The 25,171-nt window shown below is 36.1% G+C and overlaps 1 protein-coding gene across 4 annotated transcripts in view; it reads right to left on the reverse strand.

Moving 5' to 3' along the window:
* Positions 1-25,171, reverse strand: part of PELI1 (pellino E3 ubiquitin protein ligase 1) — a 136,165-nt gene that overhangs the window by 59,307 nt on the left and 51,687 nt on the right. The window lies entirely within an intron of this gene.

Below are 25,171 nucleotides of genomic sequence, written 5' to 3' on the forward strand. Positions count from 1 at the left end.
CTTAATAAAGCTGTTGTAATAAATAACAAATCAACAAAATATTACCACATAATAAAAAAAAAAACCAACCCAGTCATAAACTTGAGATTACTGAATGCTGGCGTACATCTGGAATTCAATTACTGATCTTTTGAAGAATAAAAGATCAGAAGAACTCATGCAACTTTAGAACTTGCAAAAGTTTAAAAATTCCAAGTATTTTAACTCCTATTACTTGTTGAACCAGAGAAATGGAGGAAAGTAATCATTTGAACATTCTACAAGTTTTCACAAACAGAGCTTAAGACTTTCCCAAGCCAAATGCTTTTTGTACCAGAAATCGTAAAATTCACAATCAGGCCTGGAATTTCTAACCTCATATTGTTTCAATCTAGCTTTAACTGCAGACATGAGTTTTTTGGTTTATGTTTTGCTGACATCTTACATCACCTTCAATGAATGCAACAGAGCATGGTGTTTCCTCTAACACCAATTGAGTCATCAATTTTCTTTCTTTTTTTTTTTTTTTAAGATTTTTTATTTATTCATTTGACAGAGAGAGACAGCCAGCGAGAGAGAGGGAACACAAGCAGGGGGAGTGGGAGAGGAAGAAGCAGGCTCCTAGCAGGGGAGCCTGATGTGGGGCTTGATCCCAGAACTCTGGGATCACGCCCTGAGCTGAAGGGAGACCCTTAAAGGCTGCGCGCCACCCAGGCGCCCCGAGTCATCAATTTTCTGACACCAAGTGGGTGTCCAACAACTCAATGCAATTGATGTTACCTACCTGGAGTTAACTCAGATTCCACAAGTTAAAGAACTCAGTTCCAAAAGACCATCCCACTTCCAATGCCAGTTGTAAATCCCAGGCTATCTCTACTTCTGACTAACAGGCTATAAATCGGGGGTTTCTGTGCCCCACTCCACATGTTCCATAATTTACTAATATGACTCACACAACTCAGGAATACACTTCATTTACATTTACCACCTTATTATATAAGGAAATATTAGCTACAAATATTAGCTTACAGTCTTATTTGGTTAAATGACTAAAAATAGTTTGAAAACTATTATTTCTAGGTTACCATATGATAATATCTCCACATAACAAGATTATAAAGAGACATCCCTCTTCCAATATTCTAGATTGGTATTTTCCATTAAATGCTGATTAGTGATTTTTTTCTACTAACAACAGCAATTGTAGGCTTCCCTTGCAGTTTAATTAACTTAGATGTTTGAGTAGTTTTCAAATTGAGAGCTGTGGTCTCCTTTTTTTTTTATTTTTTAAGTAGGCTCCACGTCCACTGTGGAACCCAATGCAGGGCTTGAACTCACAACCCTGAGATTAAAACCTGAGCGGAGATCAAGAGTTGGACACTTAACTACTGAGCCACCCAGGTGCCCCTCTCCTTACTTTAAATTTTGTGCATCTAGAATAACTAATAATGCAATTACTGATCCAACAAATTATCAGTGAACATTCACTATAATACCAGAAGCTACGGGAGTATTCAGATGAATGTAAAAGGTGTAATTTCCTACACCACCACTTATTTCCTTATTGTTAGTGAAAAAGGGTATAATTCAATCAGCCCAACTCAAATCAGTACAGGATAGATACTATATTAAAGCAAAAGACCACAGGTACTGTAAGACCTCAACGAAAAGTGTTACCACTTCGGTGGAAGAGGATCCAGGGAAATCTTCATAGGAGGGGTATTTGAGTTGTGCCTTGTGAGACAGGCTAGATTTTGATAAGCAGAAAAATGGACGTTCAGGTGGAGGAAACACATGCATCAAGACAAAAAAGGCAAGGAGTAAAAACTATAGTATGTGCTCAAGAAAGGATAAATAAGTAGGTTCCCTGGAGTAAAGGGATTGGTTAGAAGGCCAATAAACAGTAAGTCTGTGGAAATCAAGGAGCATGTCTCTGTAAGCTCAATCACTATCAGCAAGCACTGAATAAATGTCTAATAATTGAGTGAGATACAGCTGAAAGGCAAAGAAGTGCCCAATGTAGGGTCTTAAGGGTCAGGGTAAAGAGACTAAACTTATTCTGGAGTTGATCAAAAGTCTTTAAACAAGGTTTCAGAGAGGGGAAGAAAACAAACATGTGTTATCTACTGGGTAGCAGGTATTAAGAACTTCATATACATTAAACTCAAACTTTACAACTGTCTTATAACAGATGAGGAAAGTAGGTTAATAATTTGCATAAGGTCATTTTGAAACTGAGTGGCAAAAGTTATGGTCTGAATTTAAGCCCCTGTCCTTTCCATCATTCTACACAGCAAAGGTCAATCAATCAAACCAGGGCTGGAAGTTGTCTGCCAAAAATGTCTATGATAAAAATAACGTATTATGTCAAATTCATATTTTTAGTCTGGATTATTACCACATTATGGAAAAATGGGTTTTTGCCAAATTTGGGTGGAATTTTGAGATAGTGTGACCCAAAATTTAGGCTGCAGGAGCACACATAAAATTCACTTTAGGGATTCTTGGGAAGTCATCTCAAAGAAAGAGTTATCTTTCAAAATAGAGTAAACCAACATGAGAAGTTAATCTGAGTACAGAGAGGGAAATATCTGCCATATGCATTAAGAACAAAATGGATGAAGTAAGCTACGGAAAGCCCAAAGGCACAGGCAGCATGGCCCCTTTTTTCTAGTTACTGATTCTCCTCACATGCCTTGTCAATTTTTTACTATTTACGAAAATCTATATTGATGAACATGGGGCTGGTGTGGGATCCCTCAGCATTTGTGTACTGCTGTGTATTGCTGAACTTCTCCCAGAGGGAGGGCTCTTCTCCTAAGGAAGGTTACCAGAGAGGGATGGGTTTGTATCTTTATTTTTTTCTCAGGGTGAATGGATCAAGAACAGGCCAGTAATGTGGCTCCTCAAGTGAGATGAGTTACACAGATGCTTCTGCAATGCAAATATGTAAAAGGAATAAGAGACTGTATATGCAGCTGGAAGATGCTTATAAAACTATTGAAACCAGCCAGGTCAAAACTGATCAAAAGAAATCCCTGTTCGATGTTGGACATGGTCTTTACACTTTTAGGTACAGAGAACAACAACAAATTTGACTAAGTCTGAATTTACTTACAGGAATGAGAAGCTGGGTGTGGTAGGTTGGAAGAAAACCAAAGAAATCACCAAATATGACTTTTAGTATTATACACCAAAAAACAACACTTCATTTTAAAAAATTCAGTTCAGTGCAAACAAAAAGCATGACAGCAATTATTGATTCCCCTTTATAGCCTCACAATAGGGAAAATCTTTTTACCTCATATTTTTTCAACAACAGACAGACTACCAAAACTAGAAAAAACATCCTTAAAACATATTAATTTGCAAAAGCCCAGGTTGTTAGCAACCCTTTTGCTGATGCTTATTAAACAAAAACAAAACAAGGCAGAATAAAAGCATAAAACCCATCAAAATCCAGGCCACTAAGAGATGATTTGAGGGGCACCTGGGTGGCTTAGTCGATTAGGCCTCTGCCTTTGGCTCAGGTCATTATCTCAGGGTCCTGGGATGGGGCCCCTTAGTCCAGCTCCCTGCTCAACAGGGAGAGTTGATTTGAAAACTTTTCAGAGCCATGATTCCATATACACTTGTTGGGAGACTATGCTTTAGAGGATTACAACACCATAGCAATGTTTCCTACACAGTGTTAAGTGAGTCAGGTTTTTAACATTGGCTTCACTTGGTAGTGGATGTCTTCTGGAACTTTGTTGTGCTAAAAATATATTCATTTAATGCTATTTTAACTGTTTTTCTCCACCTCTATTTCCAATGAGCCCTTGACTGAAACAACTGCAACTTTGCTAATATTAGTTCTATTCCTTGTTGTCAGAGGATTACTGTACCTGAAATTGGAACTAATCTGGAAAACCTAGGCTTTTGCCTCAGTTAACATTGGAAAGTCAGAATTCAGCTTCCCTCTAACTACATTTGTTAGGACTGACCGCTAGATAGGAGTAGATCCTTTTTTCAGAAAGGTTCTCTACATTAGTTGATTGACTTTTTCCCATTAGTCATCTCAGATGAAAACAGACTCTTCCCATTCATATCATTTAGAAACTATATTCTAGGGGCGCCTGGGTGGCGCAGTCGTTAAGAGTCTGCCTTCAGGGGCGCCTGGGTAGCTCAGTCGTTAAGCGGCTGCCTTTGGCTCAGGGCGTGATCCCGGTGTTCTGGGATCGAGCCCCACATCAGGCTCCTACCCTGGAAGCCTGCTTCTTCCTCTCCCATTCCCCCTGCTTGTGTTCCCTCTCTTGCTGGCTGTCTCTATCTCTGTCAAATAAATAAATAAATAAATCTTAAAAAAAAAAAAAAAAAAAAAAAAGAGTCTGCCTTCAGCTCAGGGCGTGATCCCGGCGTTCTGGAATCGAGCCCCACATCAGGCTCCTCTGCTAGGACCCTGCTTCTTCCTCTCCCACTCCCCCTGCTTGTATTCCCTCTCTCACTGGCTGTCTCTCTCTGTCAAATAAATAAATAAAATCTTAAAAAAAAAAAAGAAAGAAACTATATTCTATACTCTAGATACCTGAAAAGATGGTATGCTGTTAAATCTAGTTCCCTTTTAAGTAACTGCAGCTCAAGCTAAGATTGGGGAGATGAAAATATCAACCAGTTTTCTTCACACTCAAAACTGAGAACCTATTTGTACCAAAATTGAGATACAAAAGTGGGTATGTGGGGAGGGGAGTAGTTTTAAAGCCCAGAAAGATAACACTGTCCTATTCTGAAATTTCTAAAATTGAGGTTAGTTCAGTAAATATTTACAGGGTGCCTACTATGGGTCAGCTACTGTGCTAGGAGTTGCAGAGTCAAAGATTAAATGAGAAATATTTCTCTCCAAAAGGAACTATTAAAATTAGGAAAAACACCTTTTTTTTGCCACTAGAATTTTTCTGAGATACCCTTTTTAAATCATATAATAGTCTTATAAGCAAATAAAGTTATACATGATATATTTCTATGCTTTTTAAAACTGAAAGATCAGACTCACAAATGTACTTTTCAAAAGTATTATAGGGGCCATGGGATGGCTTAGTCAATTGGGCATCTGACTCTTGATTTTGGCTCAGGTCATGATTTCAGGGTTGTGAGATTGAGCTTGGTGTTTGCTCCACACGGAGTGTGGAATCTGCTTGGGATTCCCTCTCTCCCTCTGCCCCTTCATCCCCCAACCCCCAGCTTGTGTGCACTCTCTCTCTTTCTCTCTCACATACATACGTAAATAAAAATAAAAGTACTATATGCATTTTAATTGCCATCAACATTTCTTTCTTCTCTTCCTCTAAGGAAAAAAAATTTTTTACAGGACCTCAAAAATCTCCTAAAATTTTACATTTTTAAACAGAGTTACAGACTGAGCTAAACCAATGTGACATCTATAATGAATTTTTAAAAAATTCTTAATTTGCTTCTATCATCATCTTTAATTATTTGTCCTAATGATTCCTGCTTTTACTGGAGTTTTTTTGCAGAGTATATGACAGTATGTTTAAATTTCTTCTTCTTTTTTTAGATTGGCACTTGATAACTATTTTTTTATTTTTTAAAAAAATTTTAAATTATTAACATAATGTATTATTTGTTTCAGGGGTGCAGGTCATATGTTTAAATTTCTACACACATCTTTAAATTCCATATAGCTTACAATTATCAGCAAGGATCCTACTAATATTTTCACATATTAACATTTGCAAAAAATTGGGTTTTACGTAAGTTAACAATTATTTTTCATAATAGAAATAAAAAATATTTTAATTAACATATTGTTCTTTCTCTTTGAAGGACCTGACACAAACATAAAATTGCTGATATTTGGATCAATAACTTTGGTGGACTGTTTTTTTCTTAATCTTTGACCATAAAGTGTTTGGTCTATCACTATGTTTACTGAGACAAATATCTACAAGGACAAATGGCAAAGCTTCCTATTCATTCCAGCTAAATCAATTAGGTTATTCACACATTTACTGAACACTTGCCAAAACCTCCCCCCCTCCTTTGGTATCAATAAAAAGCATTCTTATAATAAAGGTTTATTTTGTTTTGGAAAAAAGCCAGGGTTCTTAAATTTACTGTGTTACTTTGCAACTCCTGCTTCACTTGCCTTCTACATTGTGTAGGTGGAGGAAAGAAACCAAGACATTCAGAACAAAATGTGAAGTCAAGGGAAATTTTTAGACAGCAATAAATTGTGAAAATGACTTAAACTTACTGTCAGAACAATCTTTTGTAGAGAAACATAATGTAGGAACTTTAACATACCCTTGACATTCAATGAAAAAAATACTAGGTTCAGAATACCATAAATTCAAATCTTATTTGTTTAAACTAATTTGGGCTCTTTTTCATGAAACTCAATAAAATGCAATTAAAATCATATTTGAATAGGTTTTGTCTACTCCTTAGTACTTCAAAAAAAGACTTAACTTCTTAATAACCTATGAAATTTATTATTCTCTTCTTTGTGATTATGAAAATGTTCTTCAGAAAGCATTTAGAGTATTTACAAATTTTCCAAGACCACTCATTTAAAGTCACGCTGTATTTTGGAAAGTCCACTTTAAATGAATGATCTTATATTTGTAAAATACATTAATACATATATAAAAACCAAGCAAATTAATACATTGTTGATTCTAGAAGATGTACAGTACAGACTATAGTTGTTAATATTGCTGATCCATATACACAGGAATTTCTTTAGTGAGTAATGTTAGAAGATTAATCTAGAACCTTCTAAAGCAATGTATGTACTATTTTTTATTCAAATCATTGGTTACCTCTTGAGAAACAATGTAATTCTTCTTAGAAATGATTTTCAACTTTTATTTATACTACAAAGAGTTACTGAAATCAGAAGGTGGCTGAAATAGAAAGCTTCCCATATGACATGTCCCAATAAGCTCCATTACTTTTGGTTTTTAAGTTTTAAACCATGTGTCTTTAGGATCCACCATAATTCAAATTCTTCCAACTTTCTCCCAGATTTAAAAATGATACATCACATATTTTTTTACAAAAAATGAAGCTGAATATAATAAATACTCAGTAAACAATAGTTGTTTTAATATTATCACTATTTACTTGTAAAAAATTCTGATAATGTTTCAAGACCCATTTGATATTCCTTTTCCAATGAGGAAATCTTTCCTTATCCCCTAAACACTTACCCTTATATCCAGCTTTGCATTACAGCAGGTATGGACCTTGTGCTATCTCCTATTAAAGCTGAAAACTCCTCTAAGGGAAAAACTGATTTGCTCCTTTTGCAGAACTTAATAATAAAGGAAAATAAAATGTTAAATATATGTTTAAGTTAGATCTTATGAAGTCATTTTATTTTATTATTATTTTTAAAGATTTTATTTATTTGAGACAGAAAGTGTGCATGAGCGGGGGGGGGGGAAGGTCAGAGGGAGGAGAGAAGCAGGCTCCCAGCTGAGCAGGGAGCCCCATGTGGGGCTAAATCCCATGACCCTGGGATCATGACCCAAGCCAAAGGCAGACGCTTAACCGACTGAGCCACCCAAGTGCCTCTGAAGTCTTCATTGTAATTTGGTGAGTAAAGCATTAATATTTCTATGGTGTCAAGAAATTTTGGAGCATCTGTGTGGCTCAGTCGTTTGAGCGTCCAACTCTTTATTTTGTCTCAGGTCATGATCTCAGGGTCCTGGGATCACCCCGAGTCAGGCTCTGTGTTCAGTGTGCAGTCTGCTTGGGATTTTCTCTGCCCCTCCCCCTGCACGCTACCTCTCTCTAAAATAAACAAAATCTTAAAAAAAATTTTTTTTAAATAAAAACCTAAAATTTCCTAAATACCAGCCTTATTGGGATATTTGTACTCATTCACATATATATTAATGTAACATAAGAAATGGAGCAAGACACCTGGGTGGCTCAGTTGGTTAAGCATCTTCCTTCAGCTCAGGTCATGATCCCAGGGTCATGGGATCAAGTCCCACATCAGGCTCCCTGCTCAGCGGGAGCCTGCTTCTCCCTCTGCCTGCTGCTCCCCTGCTTGTTCGCTCTCTCTCTGACAAAATAAATAAATAAAATCTTAAAAAAAAAAAAAAAGAAAGAAACGGAAGGAGTGATCTAAATAATTATATTAGAGACTGAAATGTAAATATAATTTTCCACTTCATTTCATACTTTCGATGTTAAAAAGAGTAAAGTACAATAGGTACTTTATTTGCCTTTTCAGTAATAACTGAGTTTCCATTTTTAGACTAAAATCAGTTACAGTAATGAATACATAAAGCCTTTGTTAGTGTCCCCCAACACCCCTTACTTCTTCTCTCCCCAACGTTCGAGGATAGAACCTTAGATTTCATGCTTCTTTATGAACTTCTTGGTCTAAAAGCCCAGTCTGCTTAAGGCAATAAAGAAGTATTAACCTAGAAAAACATGTGAATCCATAAAGACACTGTTATATATCACAAGAACTAGTTATCAGCAAATGTGATTACTATAGCTAACAGGAAAACTAATAGTATGGAATTTGTTGTTAAAGTAGCGCCAAATTTTAAAATTCTGATATTCTCAAAGCTCTTCAAAGTTGAAAAGTCCTAGCAATTTCTGTTTATATATTGCTTTAAAACAGAAATTTGGAAGTGAAGTCATACAAATTGCAAATTAGCACTGAATACGAAATTTTAAAAAAACAATCAAACTGGTCTTCCTTAGTTGAGCCCTAACTCTTAAAATGGAAAAGATACAATAAGAGTTAAGGACATCTATTTTTTGTTGCCCAGCATACATTCACCCTTCCTGTAATGTAATGGTATCCTCATTTCTTTTTTGGAAATTACAGTTTATGTATATCTGGTGGAGTTGACTATGCCCTCAAACTCGATGGCTGGGCATATGGCTCACTCCCAGACGATCCAAGCTTCACATTCCTGTGGCCACAAAGAGAGTGGGCCAGTCTGAGCCAATATGATGCAGTGAGACTTTTGCTGGAGCTTCTAGGAAAAAGAGGGTCAATCTTTTCAGATACAGATGACCCTGCAGGGATTTAGGGGCTGAAGGGATTAAAGTTATCTTCTATTCAGGTAGGGCTGGAGAATAAAGCCAACAGGGAGGAAGTTGTGCCAGGAAAAGCATAGAAATTGAGTCCTAACATTATTAAAGCCTTGGGTGGAGCCACTCCTGAAGCCACACCTATCCTGGTCCAGTTTACACAAACCAGTAACCCTTTTCCCCCTCTTTAGCCAGTTTGAGTGGAGGTTTCTGTCACAATAGAGCCTTAACTGATATAATGACTATTTTAAGTGTGTTTGTTTCCCCAAGAGTAAATACACTAGGCCACAGAATTCAGTTCCCAAAACATGGTAAAACAGATTCTTCTTCATAAACGATTCTTATTTTTTTCATAGTCCACTCTCCTTCTCAAGATCCCCTCCTTGCTAAGTTCAAAGGCTATAGAAGACTTTTTATCTTCTGCCTTTATATTGTCTTAGCACAAAGGAATTTCTTTTTTGCCACAAAGAAATAAGAATAAAAAACCAACAATGGAAAAAAGAAATAATAAGCAACGGGGAAGTGGGGGAGTAAATCATCTATAGAAACTGTAAATAATAACCAGATGTACTTTTCTTACTAATGGCCTAAATGAGAGTCAGGGACTAAAACTTATACAATTAAGCAGATTCAATTACATACAGAATCTAATACAAAGACCTCAAAATACTAAAATCAAAGTTCCTATTCAAAAAGCAGCTGAAAAAATTAAAAGGAAAACTTTTCCTTGGGAAATTGAAATGTCTATGACTTTAAAAATAGGCAAATTACTACATGAGTTCAAAAGAGATAATAGTTAATCATAACCACAAAAATTACTGATTTTAAGCATACTGTGTGAATATGACATGCTACTGCGCTTCCAAGTCATTCCGAAAATATTTAGCAAAAGAAGATTTAAAAGAGTAAGTAATTCACAACAACTAAAGACACTTTAGAGTAATATATAAAATTAGTACTCCTACTTTCTAGGGATTTTGGTGACTTAACTGCTAATAAGAAAAAGAGAAAAATGGAGGTAGAATAAAATGGAATTAAGGTGTATATCCTTGTGTTTCTCATATCATATTCAAATGAGCTTTTAAACTGCATATTTTAGATCTTTTACATTTTAAACACCAGCTGTGAGTACTAGAATGAATTACAATACTCGTGTCACAATGAGATCATTAATATGGAGTCTTGTGTGCAAGAGGAGGAGATACATTATTATTAGTTGAAATGAAATAAAATAGAGTGGTTAAAAGCAAGTTCTGGAGTCAGACTGTCTATGTTGACTCCTGGCACTGTCATTTAATAGCCATAAGTCTTTGACCAACCCTACTGAGACTCAATCTCCTCACCTGTAAGTCCAAGATAATAAGTAATAATATTAACATGTATGCAGTCCTTATTGTAATAGGTGCCAGGTATTTTTGAAAGAGCTTTACATATTAGTTCTTTAACTCCTAATTATGTTCTTGGAGGATAAATAATATCTTCTCTGTTCTACAGATGAGGAAACTGAGGTCCAGATCAGTAAATTACCAGAGGTCATACAACGAATAATTGGTAGGGCTGGCATTTGGGATGGAACCTGAGAAGTCTTGGTTAAGAGTCAATACTTATAAACACTACAATCTATTACCTTTCAACAATATAATATTATCCACCTCAAAGGGTTGTTTTGAGAATTAGACCGAGGGCTTAGCACATAGTAGTAGTTCAATAAAGATTTATTGTTATAGTTCTTTTGAAAGCCAATTTCTATTTACTAGAATATTTACACTGTCAATTAAGTAATTACTTTAGTATAGAAACTATTTCTTGCTAAAGAGAATTTGGTGGGGGAGAAGGACAATCCTGGAAATTAATTTTTATGAAGGGTAATAAATCACTCCTCAACTTTTGTAGCCAGGGACTTCTGAGGCTCCCATAAGTTTGACTTTGAGCATGGGAATTTGAGGTACCTTTGAGATATCCATGGAGCATTAGAAGCAATTATATATACAGATCTGGAACTTGGGCTAGAAATATAAGCCTGGAAATCTTCAATGTACAAATGAAATTACCTAGGGAATGAGTACACAGTATGAGAAGAAAGCCTAAGATTAAGACTTGATTACTTCAAAAATTTAGGAATCTGAAAGAACAGTAGTACCTCCTAAAAGAGATTTAAAAAAGCAACAGCATCAACGTTCTGGTCTATGGTGTATAGCATCTTGGAAGGGAAGAAGAATGCTTCAAGAAGTAGGAAGTAGTCAGCACTGTCAAAAGTTGCTGAGAGGTCAAGTAAGATAAATACGGAAAAAAGTATCACTGAATTTAGCAATATGGAGATAGTAAGTGATTTCCATAGCCATTTCAAAGGAATAATAGGATTTCATTTTATTTTAAACACATTTATATATCTTTTTATCAAGAACAGCAAGCAAACATTTGAGATATGTTGATAATTAGATTGGTTCTCCCTTCTTCCTACTTTCAACTCCCATAATGCCAATCCAAGGAAGGCTATATTGGTGAGATATTCTGCAATGAAACTATAGTCTACTGCAATTTTCCTGACTGCACATTAAGCACAATACTGGGCACTAGGTAAACAAGGAAAACCAAGACTCAGTTCTTGGTCCTTAAGAATATATGTAAAACAATTCAATGTCAATGTAATATGGTAAAAGTAGTGTCTGGGCCCCATGGAAGCAAAGAATACTCATCCCAGTTCAGGGATTAAGGTCAGACTGCTTTGTATAAGAAGCATATCCATGCATTCATTTTGAGCAACTCCTACGCACTAGATCCCAGGTAGACAAAAACAGTAAGCTTAGATCTCTGGATCCACATAGCTCATTTAGTGAAATGTGTCCTGATTGGTCAAAAGAGAAATTCTAATACAATGTGATCAGTGGTATAACAGAGGTATTAACCAAATGTTAACCAAATGACAATAAAAAGTAAAAAAGCCTTAGACCCTAACCTAAACATGGAGAAGTTGGGAGAAAATTCTATAGAAGAGTAAAATTCAAGATGGGTTTTGAAGGATGAAAAGGCCTCAGCCAGAGATGTTTATTCTACACAATAACATATGCAGACATTCAAAACTGTTTTGAGAACAATGAGAATTTCGTTATGACTTATGCACAGTAATGAAGGGAAGTGAGAAAGAAGCTAGAGGTAGATGACGGTCAACAATTTAAGGACTTTATAAGCCAAGACAGAATTTGGGGATTTTTTTTTTTTTTTTAAGATTTATTTATTTATTTGAGAGAGAGAGGGAGTGCGTGCATGCACATACACAAACTGGGGGCGGAGGCAGGGGCCAGGTAGACAGAGAAGGGGAGAGAGAGTCTTAAACAGACTCCACCCCAGCATGGGGCTTGATCTCACCATCCTGAGATCACGACCTGAGCCGAAACCAAGAGTCAAATGCTTAACTGGAGAACCAGAATGGACTGACATAACTATATTTATTTTTTTCAGACTCTCAAACCTGACAAACTAGAGTCATGATTCTAACCTATCCTATCCCTAATCTATTTCAGTAAATAGCACCACTATTAACCCAGTATTGCTCACACCAGAAATCTGGAAGTCCTTAGTAACTCCTTCTCCCTCATTTTCTATATTCTGTCTACCATCATGTCCTACCATTTCACCTTTAAAACATACTCAGCATCTTTGCTCATGCTGTACCCTCAGCCTGGAGCAATATTCCCTGCTCCTTGCCTAGCTGGCTCCTCATTTTTGAGACAGCAGCTTAAATATTAATTAGAAAGTGTTCCCTAACCATCCAATATATAATATAACACAGGTCCCCTCCTGCTATTCTCTCTCAGTACCGTGTCCTGTATTTACTATATATTTACTTGTTTTTAATATCTACTGCCCTTCCTAGTCTGTGATTTTCATTAGGAACTGTCTCATTCTATTATTCTCACCATATATTCAATGCCTGCACGGTGCCTTCTACATAGTAAGCGTTTAAGAAATACTGGTTGTAAGAAGAAAAAAAAATTTTTTTTAGAAAAATCATTTTGAAAGCACCATGGAGGATGTGTGAGGAGGAGGATGTGAAAAACATGAAGAGACTAGAACCAACAAGATCAGATAAAAAGAGCCCAGGTGAAAGGATAAAGAGCCCAGGCAAAGGGGAATGTGGAAACGAGGACAGAGAAAAAGCAGTACTTGAGAAACCAAGGTGGAACTAATAAGTTCCTGGCTGAGGCACGTATACAATGAAACCTTAACTTCCATCAGGATTGAAGGAGGCAGAACAGATACTGAAAGAAGAATGAAGAGATCTTCTCGACAATGGTAAGTTTGAAGAATCTGAATTAATAAGTCTAGTAGGCAGTTGAAATTTTAAATGTGCCACACAGGAGAGAGGTCCTGGGTTGGGGAGCAGATCTTTTCCTCTCTTCCTCCACCTCTACAAATCAAGATGCCAGGAGGAACAAAAACAGCTTCCAATTTTTGATCACCTACATTATGCTTGACATTGTTCTGAGCACTTTATATATTATTTCTATTCCTTTCAACAACCCTACTAAGAAGGTATCAAAGCTTTGAGAGGTTAAGTAGACTAAGTCAACTGCTGAAGGGAGCAGAAGTGTTAATCAGTGGTGGATGGATTTAAATCCAGTTTTCTTTATATCAAAGCCTCTTTTTGTATACTACCTTACTTCTAACTTGAATAACCACCTATGAAGTTGGTTCTGGGAAGGGAAAAACAGCAAACTAAAGGAGCTATCGGACTGAGAAAATAGGCAATGAACCTAGAGAAATGAGACTTCAAAAACAAGTTTAATAAAATTTCATGTGAGGGAGTCAGAGAAAAAGAAGTAGAGTTAAGATTTAAAGACCCAGCCAGAAGAACATCAAACCATCATAATACTTCTATAAAATATGTTCCATGGTATACAGCAGCAACGCATTTGGGAGCTTGTTAAAAATGCAGACTCTCAAGGCTCATCCAGACAAATGGAATCAGAAAACGCATCTTAATATGACCCCCAGATAATTTGTGTAATACATTAATGTCTGAGAAGCAACGGTCTGATACCGTTACATAGATGAAGACACTAACCAGGTTAAAAAAGAGTTTGCAGAGTTAGAAGACAGGCCTTTTGCCTCTCTGGCTAGTATTCATTCTGTTTCACTATGTGCCCTTCAAACAGACCCATCACTTTGAACCTCACTAACCTGAAGTTTTGCCATCGAAACATGTAGGAGTTGAAATGAGTTTAAAACAAGTCATCACTAACCATTTTGAATGTTTCCACTTCACCTGGAATTTTAAGTGTTCCCATGAATTTTCTCCAATATTTTTTTTTTGGTAAGATTTATTTATTTTTGAGGACAGGGAGGGAGAAAGAGCTAGAGCAGTGGGAGAGGCAGAGGGAAAGGGAAAGAAGCAGACTCACTGCTGATTGCAAAGCTGACTTGGGGCTAGATCTCAGGACGCTGAGATCATGACCTGAGCCGAAACCAAAAGTCAGACCCTTAACCGACTGAGCCACCCAGGTGCCCCCTCCAATATTTGTTTTTAACATCACAATATATCTTAAACCATTTGGGCTGTTCTAACAGAATACTACAGAATAGATGGCTTATTAACAACAGAGATTCTATCCTCACAGTACCAGAGACTGGGAAGTCCAAGATCAAAACTGGCAGATTAGGTGTCTAGGGAAGGCCCACTTCCTGGTTCATAGACGGTCATCTTTTCACTGTGTCCTCACATTGACAGAAGGAGTGAGGGATATCTGAGTTCTTTTATAACACCATTAATCTCATTCATGAAGGCTCTGCCCTCATGACCTAATCCTGTCCCAATGTCCTAACTCCAAATACCATCGTATTAGGGATTAGGTTTCAACACATGAATTTTGGGGAGATACATTCAGTCTACAGTACTACATGAAACACAAACATGCTATCTCTGACTACAAAGAATTCTTAATTCACAGAATAAGTTTCAACTCTGATTGTTCAACGTGAAAAAACAGTAAAGACTAAAAAAAAGACTTTGTATTAGCAAGTCATTTAAAATCATGGAATTATGAAGTTAGAAGAGACCTTATAAGGTTGAGGTGACAGATTTCATCTAGAATGCCAACTATCTAGCTGCTGACAGTGCAGTACCAAAACGGGAGTATGACTGAGTTGGGGTCAGCTATTAGGTATATCTGCCACCAGTTGGTTCCAAAGAGGGCTACCACAGAGTTGCTAACCTTATAAAGGTAAGGAAACTAAGGCCTAGGGAAGTTAAATGAAATATATGACTCACACACCAAATAAATGGATCAGAACTCTAGGTCTCTTGCCTTCTGGTATACTGGTTTTTATCCAGAATCCTCCTGCTTTTCCTCTCTGATACATTTATTCAATAAAAAATAGAAAATCCTTTTCATGTAATAGCAAAAATCAAGCCAATTAAAATTTAACTGAGAATAAACAAGTCCTTATAATTTATGAGTCCTATAACAAAGACTTACATGTAAGTACATTCAAAGATTTTAATGAACCCCACAGTCTCTAGGTTGTATCACTGTGATCAGTGAATGATCTCTGACTCAGATTGTTTTCTGACAATTTTACTTCATGGTGAGTTTTTCCATGTGATAATTCTTAAGAGTTTAGCCATGATGACTCAGGGTACCTAGATGCTATGAAGGAGCTTTCAATTTAAGAAGTAGGAGGAGAATGAGGGGGCATATTGAATCATTAACAACCTACTCGGTTCTGAAATCTAGCAAATCCTTTTTGGAAGCCATTTTACAGACAGCTTCAGGGGGCAAATTCTGGCTAAAGCCTTTAAAGACTGGTCTTTAAGAGCTGAACTATATACAAATACATTGGTTTACCATTTCTAAAAGAGACACAACCAAAAAGTTTAAACAAAATGTGACTTTCTTTTTGTTAACTAAGTATCAGTGATGAATTTAAAAAAAAGGTCTGGTGTCACTGAAGTCACAGACATGATCTAGGTTGAACAGTTTAAGGACCTAACTCAAAATTCATTGCTCCTTTGGAGAACCTATAGGACTTAGTTCAGAGGCTGAATCATCCCATTTTAAATGAAAATTACAGTAAAGCTGTAAGTAAATTTAAAAAGCTTTTAGATACATGAAGTTTGTCTATGTGACTGTGGTTTCTAATTAGAAGCAACCACTGCTTTATGAAACAAACACACATTTAACATTTTGTAATTTGGATGTTTTGGTCCTTTGTTAAATTTAAAGAACAGTAGTGAGAAACAATTCAAAGAAAAATCTATTATGTTATCTGTAGTCTAAATTAAAGAAAATCAGCTTTTAGTGCTTCCAGTACATGCAGTTCATCAAATCTGGCATAGACCCGAGGAACATGAGGTACTGTGGATATTATCTGCCAAGAACCAGGAATCTAACACTAAGGTTTTGAGGAACCAACGAAGCACCTCCAATTGTTTTCACTTATTGTTAAAAAATAAAATTAAACTTTATGATGCTTTCTAAAGATTAAGTCAACTGATAATGTTGAATACAGTGAGCATCTAACTGGCAAAAACCAAAGCCAATCACCTTATAATTTATTCCATGAAAGGATGGAGAAGTTATAAACTTCTTTACCACATTACTGATCTTTTTATCCTTTCCTCTTAATTGTCAAAAAGCACCTTATCAGAAGCCCAGACACAGTTTTTTTTCCCAAGGCCATTTACTATTACAGTGATGATGAAGTCCCTGACTGATGTTTTTGGAAAGACAACATACACCAAGAGCTGAAAATGGTCTTTGAAATTCTACTAGGCTATTAATTCTATCAAACTTTGCTAGTTTAGGTATAGGTTCTGGATGGATGTGAAATTAACTCATGAGGCTTTCAATTCAATGAGTTTACTATTTCCTACATTATTCAGTTCAAAAAGTACTGTATCCTCTGGGTCACACAGTTATCTCTTAGTGCCTAGCTAATGGGGATATACTATCTCTCCACTAGAACACACAGCAAAAAAGAGGGGGGTAAGAAAAGATAAGAAGCACACAAATAGGACAGGTGTTGTATCTGTCATCTACCTGTTACTTCTTTAAGACCCTTCATTCATTCCAAGCCCACTTTGCAAGTACAAAAATGGCAGACATGTAGAAAACATGGTGGAAGAGCAATGGGCACTAAAGCAAGCAAAGGAAGGTAAACAGAACCAGTAACAAAGTGAAGAAGAGATGAAAGTAAGAGAGAGATGAAGTGAGAGCTGCAAAGATGTGGACTACTAATACCTTGCAAAGCACAAGTTGAGAAGAACATCCTGGAACCTGATGCTGCAAATATCTACAGAGCTTAAGTAATAGAGTGAATTTTCTTTTTTTGAAAAAGGTTTATTTATTTATTTGAGAGAGAGAGCGTGCAAGTGCACGTGCACATGTGAACAGGTGGATAGGGTCAGAGAGAGGGAGGGAAAAGAAGGAAGGGGGGGGGAGAAAGAGAAAGAGACTCAAAAGAGAAGCAGACTCCCCGCTGAGCATGGAGCCCCTGATTCAACTAGGGGCTTGATCTCACGACCCTGAAATCATGACCTGAGATGAAATCAAGAGTCAGATGCTTAACCTACTGAGCCACCCAGGTGCCCCAATAGAGTTAATTTTCAAATAATTCATTACTGTTAATTATTATCACCATCATTATTAACATTATTATCAATTCGTTATTGTTATTATTTCCCAAAATAAATACAGGCTTTATCATGGTCACAAAGTGTAAGCCAACATGAAATTTAAGATGCCCCTTTTGCAAAGCAACTTTTTTCTTTGAAATGAAAGCTGTATTGTTATTACTATTCTCTACTTAATTTATAAATTTGAGTCTTAGCTCATTAAATCATGGACACTTAAGTAGATCCAAGTTATCCACGGACATGTTTACTATTTTGTGAGAGCCAATTTTTTCTTTCCTTCCTTCTCTTCCCCTCCCCCACTTTCTCTTCCTCCTCCACCATAAGTTATTTATTTATTCCACAAAAATGGAAATGAAAAACAGATTCATAACCCTACCACCAAATCAACAGACTGAAAGCAATTTCTAAAATGAGCCACACATCACAATGGTCCCATCATAGAATTTCAAAGTCCTTCATGAAAAACTATTATTCTTTTTATTGTATTTTACAGATGAATCAAAGATAGCTTGAAAAGACCTTCAGAGTTAATGGGAAGCCCAGGAATTAAACATAGGCTCTGTGTTCTATGCCAATAGGCTAGTGTTTAAAATACATTAAATAATCCAGCCTAGCATCTAAATCCTGATAGTATATGCAGTATATGAAGAAAGGTTCTATCTATATGTACACTACACATATATACACACCAAAAGGACCAAAACCTCTGATTGAATTAAAGAAATTAAAGAATTTTCTGAAAAATGTTTAAAATAGGGAGTTTTTGTTAAAGTAGTCCTTATATTGTTACATATTTATATTCTTAGTGGCCACTTTATGCAACTTATTTTGTTTTTATTTTTTTAAGATTTTATTTTTTTTAAAGTAATCTCTACACGCACCATGGGGCTCAAATTCACAACCCCGAGATCAAGAGTGCATGTTCTACTGACTGAGCCAGCCAGGGATCTCTGCAATTTATTATATATTAAAAGTTACAAATTCTACTTAATCCCATTAAATCCTATGTATTATTGATTAAAAATACAAAAGAAAACATTGTGCCCTCCTATTATACATCATTAACTAGAAAAAAAATGGTTTTTTAAATTCAGCATTATCAACAAAGTAAAATCACTGAAATAAGTTTAGTTTCTCAGGTTGGAAAATCATCCCTACAAAAATGAAAATCATTTATCATTTTAATCATTTAGTGTAAAATCATTCAAAACTAGTAATCTCCACATGTATATTGTCCTATGAATCTAAGATTTTAAAACTCCATATCTATGGAGGGTTTTTTTTGAGAGAGCCTTTCAAACAATTGGGGGATGATATCAATTTTTCTACAATAATAAAAGATTTAAACACAGTTCTTTATTATGGCAAATAATCATGTTCCGGAAGCAACTACTAATCTGAGAACTGAAGCATGAATTTAAGATTTAAGAGCCAGATTAATCTCGTAACACTAAATGTGTGCTAGTATTTCAATTTCCCAAGTGTATGCCATGGCAACAAGGAAGTTATACAACTTCATTACATTATAAATGCCATCTCTTCAGTCTTGAATACATAACATGGAAATTTATCTGCAACGATTGTTTTGAGTACTTAATTATTAAGAAGTGTGCATGGTCTTGCATGTATATGTGTATGCCTTTTAACACATCAGACAAAACTTAAGTATCTCAGTGAGTGTAACAGTCTCTTGCATATTAGTCACTCTTAGAGGTTAGATCCTTACTCTAAATGATGCTACAGTTGTCCACATTACTAAAACTCCTTTTCAGTCTATAGGTAGATCTGATTTTTAGAAATAGTAATTGCTTTCTCAGAGTGAATGTGAATTTTAGAAACAGCCTGAAGTTATTTCCTATTTTCTGTCCAAAATCCTTTCTGAGTCATATCTGATAAATGAAATGAGGTATCATGTGGCTAAGACCCCCTTTTTCCTTAAAAACAAGGAGCAAATATAAAGTACGGAGCTATTTTCATTTGTGGCTCTTAAACTGGCTTAGAAGGCAATTACCAAAGAAAGGTAGTTCCAAAAATATTTTGAGTAATGCTAGTATTCTTGAAATAAGTGTAGAGCTTTCAGGGTGACTAAAGTAGACTTATTTTAGTTAAGTGTATAAAATAAATGTCCTTACTTTAAAGCAAGTATGGATAACCAACCAGGCCCTATACAATCTGGTCTCCTGGCCCCTCCCTTTACTTTTTTTTTTTTTTTTTTTAAAGATTTTATTTATTTATTCGGCAGAGAGAGAGACAGCCAGCGAGAGAGGGAACACAAGCAGGGGGAGTGGGAGAGGAAGGAGCAGGCTCATAGTGGAAGAGCCTGATGTGGGGCTCGATCCCATAACGCCGGGATCACACCCTGAGCCGAAGGCAAACGCTTAACCGCTGCGCCACCCAGGCACCCCTCCCTTTACTTTTCTAACCAATCTCCTGCTACTCTATCACTCTAACCCAGTCACACTGGTCTTGTAGTTTCTTGCATTCTAGTCAAGATTCTGTACCTCAGGGCCTTCTTGCTGTTCTCTTTGCCTGTGTCCTTCCCCAGGATTATCTGCAAGGTTTATTCCCTCACCTCCTCAGGTCTTTACTCAAATACCTATCACCTTCTCAATGAGGTCTGTTCTGCATCCTCCTCCTATCACATCCCCCCTGTTCCTTCTTCCCCTTGTCTGCTTTATTTTCTCCTGTATGTGTGGATGTGTGTATAAAACTGTTCATTACAGAAACTTTCAAACATACACAAAAGTAGAGAGAGTATGAGAAATCTCAGGTATCCATCATCTACTTTCAACAACTTTCAATATAGGGCCAATCTTGTTTCATCTACGCTCCTCCTCCCTCCAAATTATTTTGGAGCAATAATCCAGACATGATATTTTAATTCATAAATACATAAGATCTCTAAAAGGACTCTTGTTTAAAACCCATAATACATTGTCATGCCTACAAAAACTAACAATTCCTTTTAATCAAATATCTAATATTCAAATTTCCCCAATTTTTCATTAACATCTTTTTACATTAGTTTGCTCAAAGCAGGATCTAACTAAGGTCAATATACTGCATTTGGTAGATATGCCTCTGAAGTCTCTTTTAAACTTAGAGCTTCCTCTCCCTTTCTTGTTTCTTTTATTTACTTCTTGAAGAAATGAGGTCATTTGGGGAGCCTGCGTGGCTCAGCCCGTTAAGTGTCTGCCTCCGGCTCAGGTCATGATCCCGAGGTCCTGGGATCGAGCCCTGTGTCAGGTCTCCCTGCTCAGCAGGGAGTCTGCTTCTCCCTCTCCCTTCACCACTCCCTCCCCCCTCATACTCTCATACTCTCATGCTCGCTTTCTCAAATAAATAAGTACATAAATAAAATCTTTCAAAAAAAAAAGAGAAATGAGGTCATTTATCCTTAAAACATGAAATATTTTACTTATTTATTTTATTGCCTGTGTCTTGGTTTAGAATGTAAACACAGTAAGGCAGAGCTTTTACTTTTAGTCTGTGTGAGTGGTATCAGCATCTAGACCAGTGCCTGTCACATAAAAGACATCAATAAATACTTACTGAATGAATATTTGGGGTTCATGTCAAAAGTCCATTGCCCACCCCAAAGCAGAAACTCCTAATCACAGCACTCTGTCCCGCTGAGTCTGAACTGGGACTCCCGGTTTTCTAAATATAGTGCAGGGAGCCATCACCAAGTAACTAGATTTGGTACCCAAGGTGAAATCTATTTGCTATCCCTGCTTTACCTCCCCTCTTTCAAAATAAGTGTACTTCTATCTCCAAAACAAATTCAATGCACCCTGTATGATGAAATTTACCTGAAGTTCAGCATAATAAATGACTGTATTTCTTGTCAAGTATGTGTAAACATTTCTTAGCTTATTTTAGACAATTTAGGGGAGAAAGAAAGTTGTAGCCAAAAAAATGATAGGAAAAGAAACTGCAGAAGATGGTGGGAAACTAGGGTACTACATATTTTTAGAATTAGCAACACCCCAACGGTTCATTATAAAAGAAAAATTAGTAATAAATACTTTGAAAAGGAAGTAAATTACATGTGTATTGAATTTAGAACTTTTTTTTTAACTACATGAATGGTCAAGATTAACTGGGGAATGACAAATGTCCAAATTTTCGCATTTATAGGCAACAGCAACATATTCTATTTTTCTGTAAATGGTATTTTGTGGTGTATAAAAAAGTCTTACAGGGATAATACAAGGAGTACTATGTAGAATTCTAGTTCTTTGAAACAGTTTACTGCAGCAAAGAAAAAATCTAAAACATTGTCTACACATTCTGAAAAAATAATCACATCTTCTTAGACTCATTTACAATTCATTTCTCTTAAATTACCCGACGAGGCTCTTTGCCTCTAAGTTTATTTCTGAAGGAAGCTATGCTAATTGAAAGGCTCCAATCAGATATTCATATGTTTCGATTATTCATTTCTATTTTAAAAGGAAAAAAATCATAAATTCCTTGATATTCCCTCAAGAAATCATTGCTTATTACTTGCAAATTAATTCACCAACAACAACAGAAATTATGTAGGGCCTACTAAGTGTAATATGTTAGGCAATTATTTTCAACCTTTGAAAGGAAAATTAGAAGTGGTCTTTCAAGATAAGGTAAGAAAAAGCTAGTGGCATACCTTGAAATTATATCTAGTTGTTTCAGTGACCAATATTTCTTGTTTTGAGATTCCCACACATTAGCGTGGGGGAAAATCTTCTCTGGCAGAGGTCAAACTTAAAGAAAAACAACAATACTCCCCCCCTCCCCCACCACCACATGTGTAAAGAAAAACCTCCAGCAACCCAAATCCCTTGAAAGAATGATTTGTTTACTTTTCCTGTGTAATATATTTAGAGGGAATATGGAAAAGATGGCTAGAAATCTATAAACGGAAAGTGCTAAGTGGAATTCACTGTTTATAGATTTTAGCTAGAATTTTGTCCCTTATATAATGTTGCCAGGAATCTTTTATATTGTACTCTTTAAAAACATCTTCATCAGGTTTCCTTCTTTCATTGATTTTCCTCTTCCTTCTTTCCACTGGCTCCTAAATTTGTTTCATTCTTTGTAATTAAATGACATAAATGTAACTTTTGGAGTAACACAATTTTTCCAAAGAAACTCCTGGAAACCATCTTAGTGCCATCATATACCTGTCATTTTGAAATTTTAATATATTATATACCGTATAGTTAAAATATATGTAATGAAATAATCCATATAAATCTTTCCAATTTAATAAATATTAGGTTTATAAATAATAGGTCTATATTGATGTACAGTGGTAAGATGTAGGTGTTTGAGAATATTAGAAAGATAGTTTTCAATTCTAAGTCTGGGCTTAAAATCTTTATCAGCCCCAGAAGTTTGTCTGCAAACAGTTGTTCACAAAGCAGGATTACTATAGTATAGTCTTTATCATCTGACCCACTGGACAACTACAATAAGGCATACTCTGAATCACAAGATTCTGAATCTACAAGGGACATTATGACAACCCAAAAAGCTGAAACAAAGTCAAATAGCAACCTATGGAGACTTCGCCTTTCAACATGCCTGACTAGCATTCAGCAGTACCCCACTCACTTCCCTGACCTGTGCTTTTCAGTCATTTCTTGAAGGGTTCCCAATGATACCAGGAAACCTGCAGTGCCAGGCTTTGCCAGTCAACACTAACTTCTGCCTTCGGACTCCCGTGATTGAGCAAAGATGTTGTGTCAGTAGCTTCCTTAAAGTACAAATGCCTCTAGCAAATCTAGTTTGTAAAAGCTACAGAAAGAGTTCAACATAATCAACTAACTGCAAGGTCACTGAAACGACAACTTTAAGGAGAGCACAGATTCTCCCCCTTCACCCCAAATCTGTCACTAAGACACAATTTCCAGCTTTTTTTTAAGTCAATAAATACTACCGTTATTGCATTACAGCACCTCTAGCACATTAATGAAAACCTAGGTGACAGTTTTCTCTTTAAAAGGTGTACATTTATTAGATGAGGCATTAAAACCACTTCACCATATGCAACTTTCCATGCACTTAACTGTTCTATTTCCAATTGTTTGTTTTAAACTCAAGACCTCTTTAAACATACTACAGGAAGGAGACAGGTTAGAGGATTGGAGAGAAATATGAAAATAGCAAATGTCTCACTTTCCTTTTCTGATGGAACCACCAGAATCTAAAATCTGGGGGCAAGTATATTACACAAAGTTAAATTCAAGAGTAATTAGGATAAGTGAAAGTATTCACTGTAATTACAGTTCTGATCATTATTCATCTCAGGAAATAACTAATAAAAATGATGCCTGATTTAAATTTTTGGTATCCTCCAGTTTGGTTCAACTACCAAAATAAATAAGCTTGTCCTCAGAGTTAAGCATTTTCCTCCAGAAGAGGTTGTTGGTGTGAATAAAAAAAAACAAAGGGAATTCATATGATGTATTTGTACAATAAGGACAATGTTTTGAGACATGTAAATCTGATCACTCTGAGAAAACATTTCCTGTTTTAAAGGAAACATCATAAACTGAAACAGAGTAACTGAAGAAACTGAACCTTCTCCACAATTCAAAAATTTGAATTCACACTACAATGCAAATTAAAAAAAAAAAGCACCTTACATCTCTCCTCAATTATAATACATATTCAATGTAGAAAAAGACAAAGCCAGTTCTGAAACAAAAGATCAGCTGCTAGGAAAACAAAATAACATTTTGCAGAGGAGGAAAAGTACACAGCCTTTGAACCAAAACAAACAGATGACCTTTTCAAACACTTAAAGCTTCAGTCCTTGGCACAACCAGCATCTATGGATAAAATGCTCACTCAATTATTTGTTAACATACTGTCTGATGACTACACGATGGGAAGGCTGTTGATGCTGTTAAAACCAAGACATATTTCCACACATTTGTGTGTAGTGATTAATATCTGTCAAATCTACATTAAAAAAAAAATTCTCTGCCCTCCCGCCCCCCATCATTGCTCTCTTGCCTCATAGGAGACCTGAGTGTACAAAAATAAAAGTAGATGGTGAGATGAGTTTATGATTTACAGCATTTTCCAAACTCGAAGCATTTTTCAAGAGTCCTTTGAGGTTTTAAGATTCAAATACTATTCAAGAAGAATTATTGTTTGAACTACCTATTACCCAGACTTCTTTCAGACTTCACTTAACCTGTAACTAAAATGAGCATCTTTAACTTTTCCACGGGGCATTGGAGAACGAGTTCTTACTCATAAATGCTTTCAGGTCCTCAGACACTAGGCGCGGCGGAAGATCAAGAGTATCCATCAATTAGAGAGCTTTTCCGGACCTCAGTTTACCCACTTACGAAAACGGGCGTATTAACTTGTTTCGTAGGGACCCCAGAGGTGTAATTAATTAAGTGTTTTTAAACGCTCTGACATCCAGGGATGAAAGGAAATGCGAGAGACACGCAGAGAAGATGACAATAATCACAACAATAAAAAGAATGACTA

This window comes from Ursus arctos, unplaced genomic scaffold (genome assembly GCF_023065955.2).
Source record: "Ursus arctos isolate Adak ecotype North America unplaced genomic scaffold, UrsArc2.0 scaffold_8, whole genome shotgun sequence".
In the NCBI taxonomy this organism is placed as follows: domain Eukaryota; kingdom Metazoa; phylum Chordata; class Mammalia; order Carnivora; family Ursidae; genus Ursus; species Ursus arctos.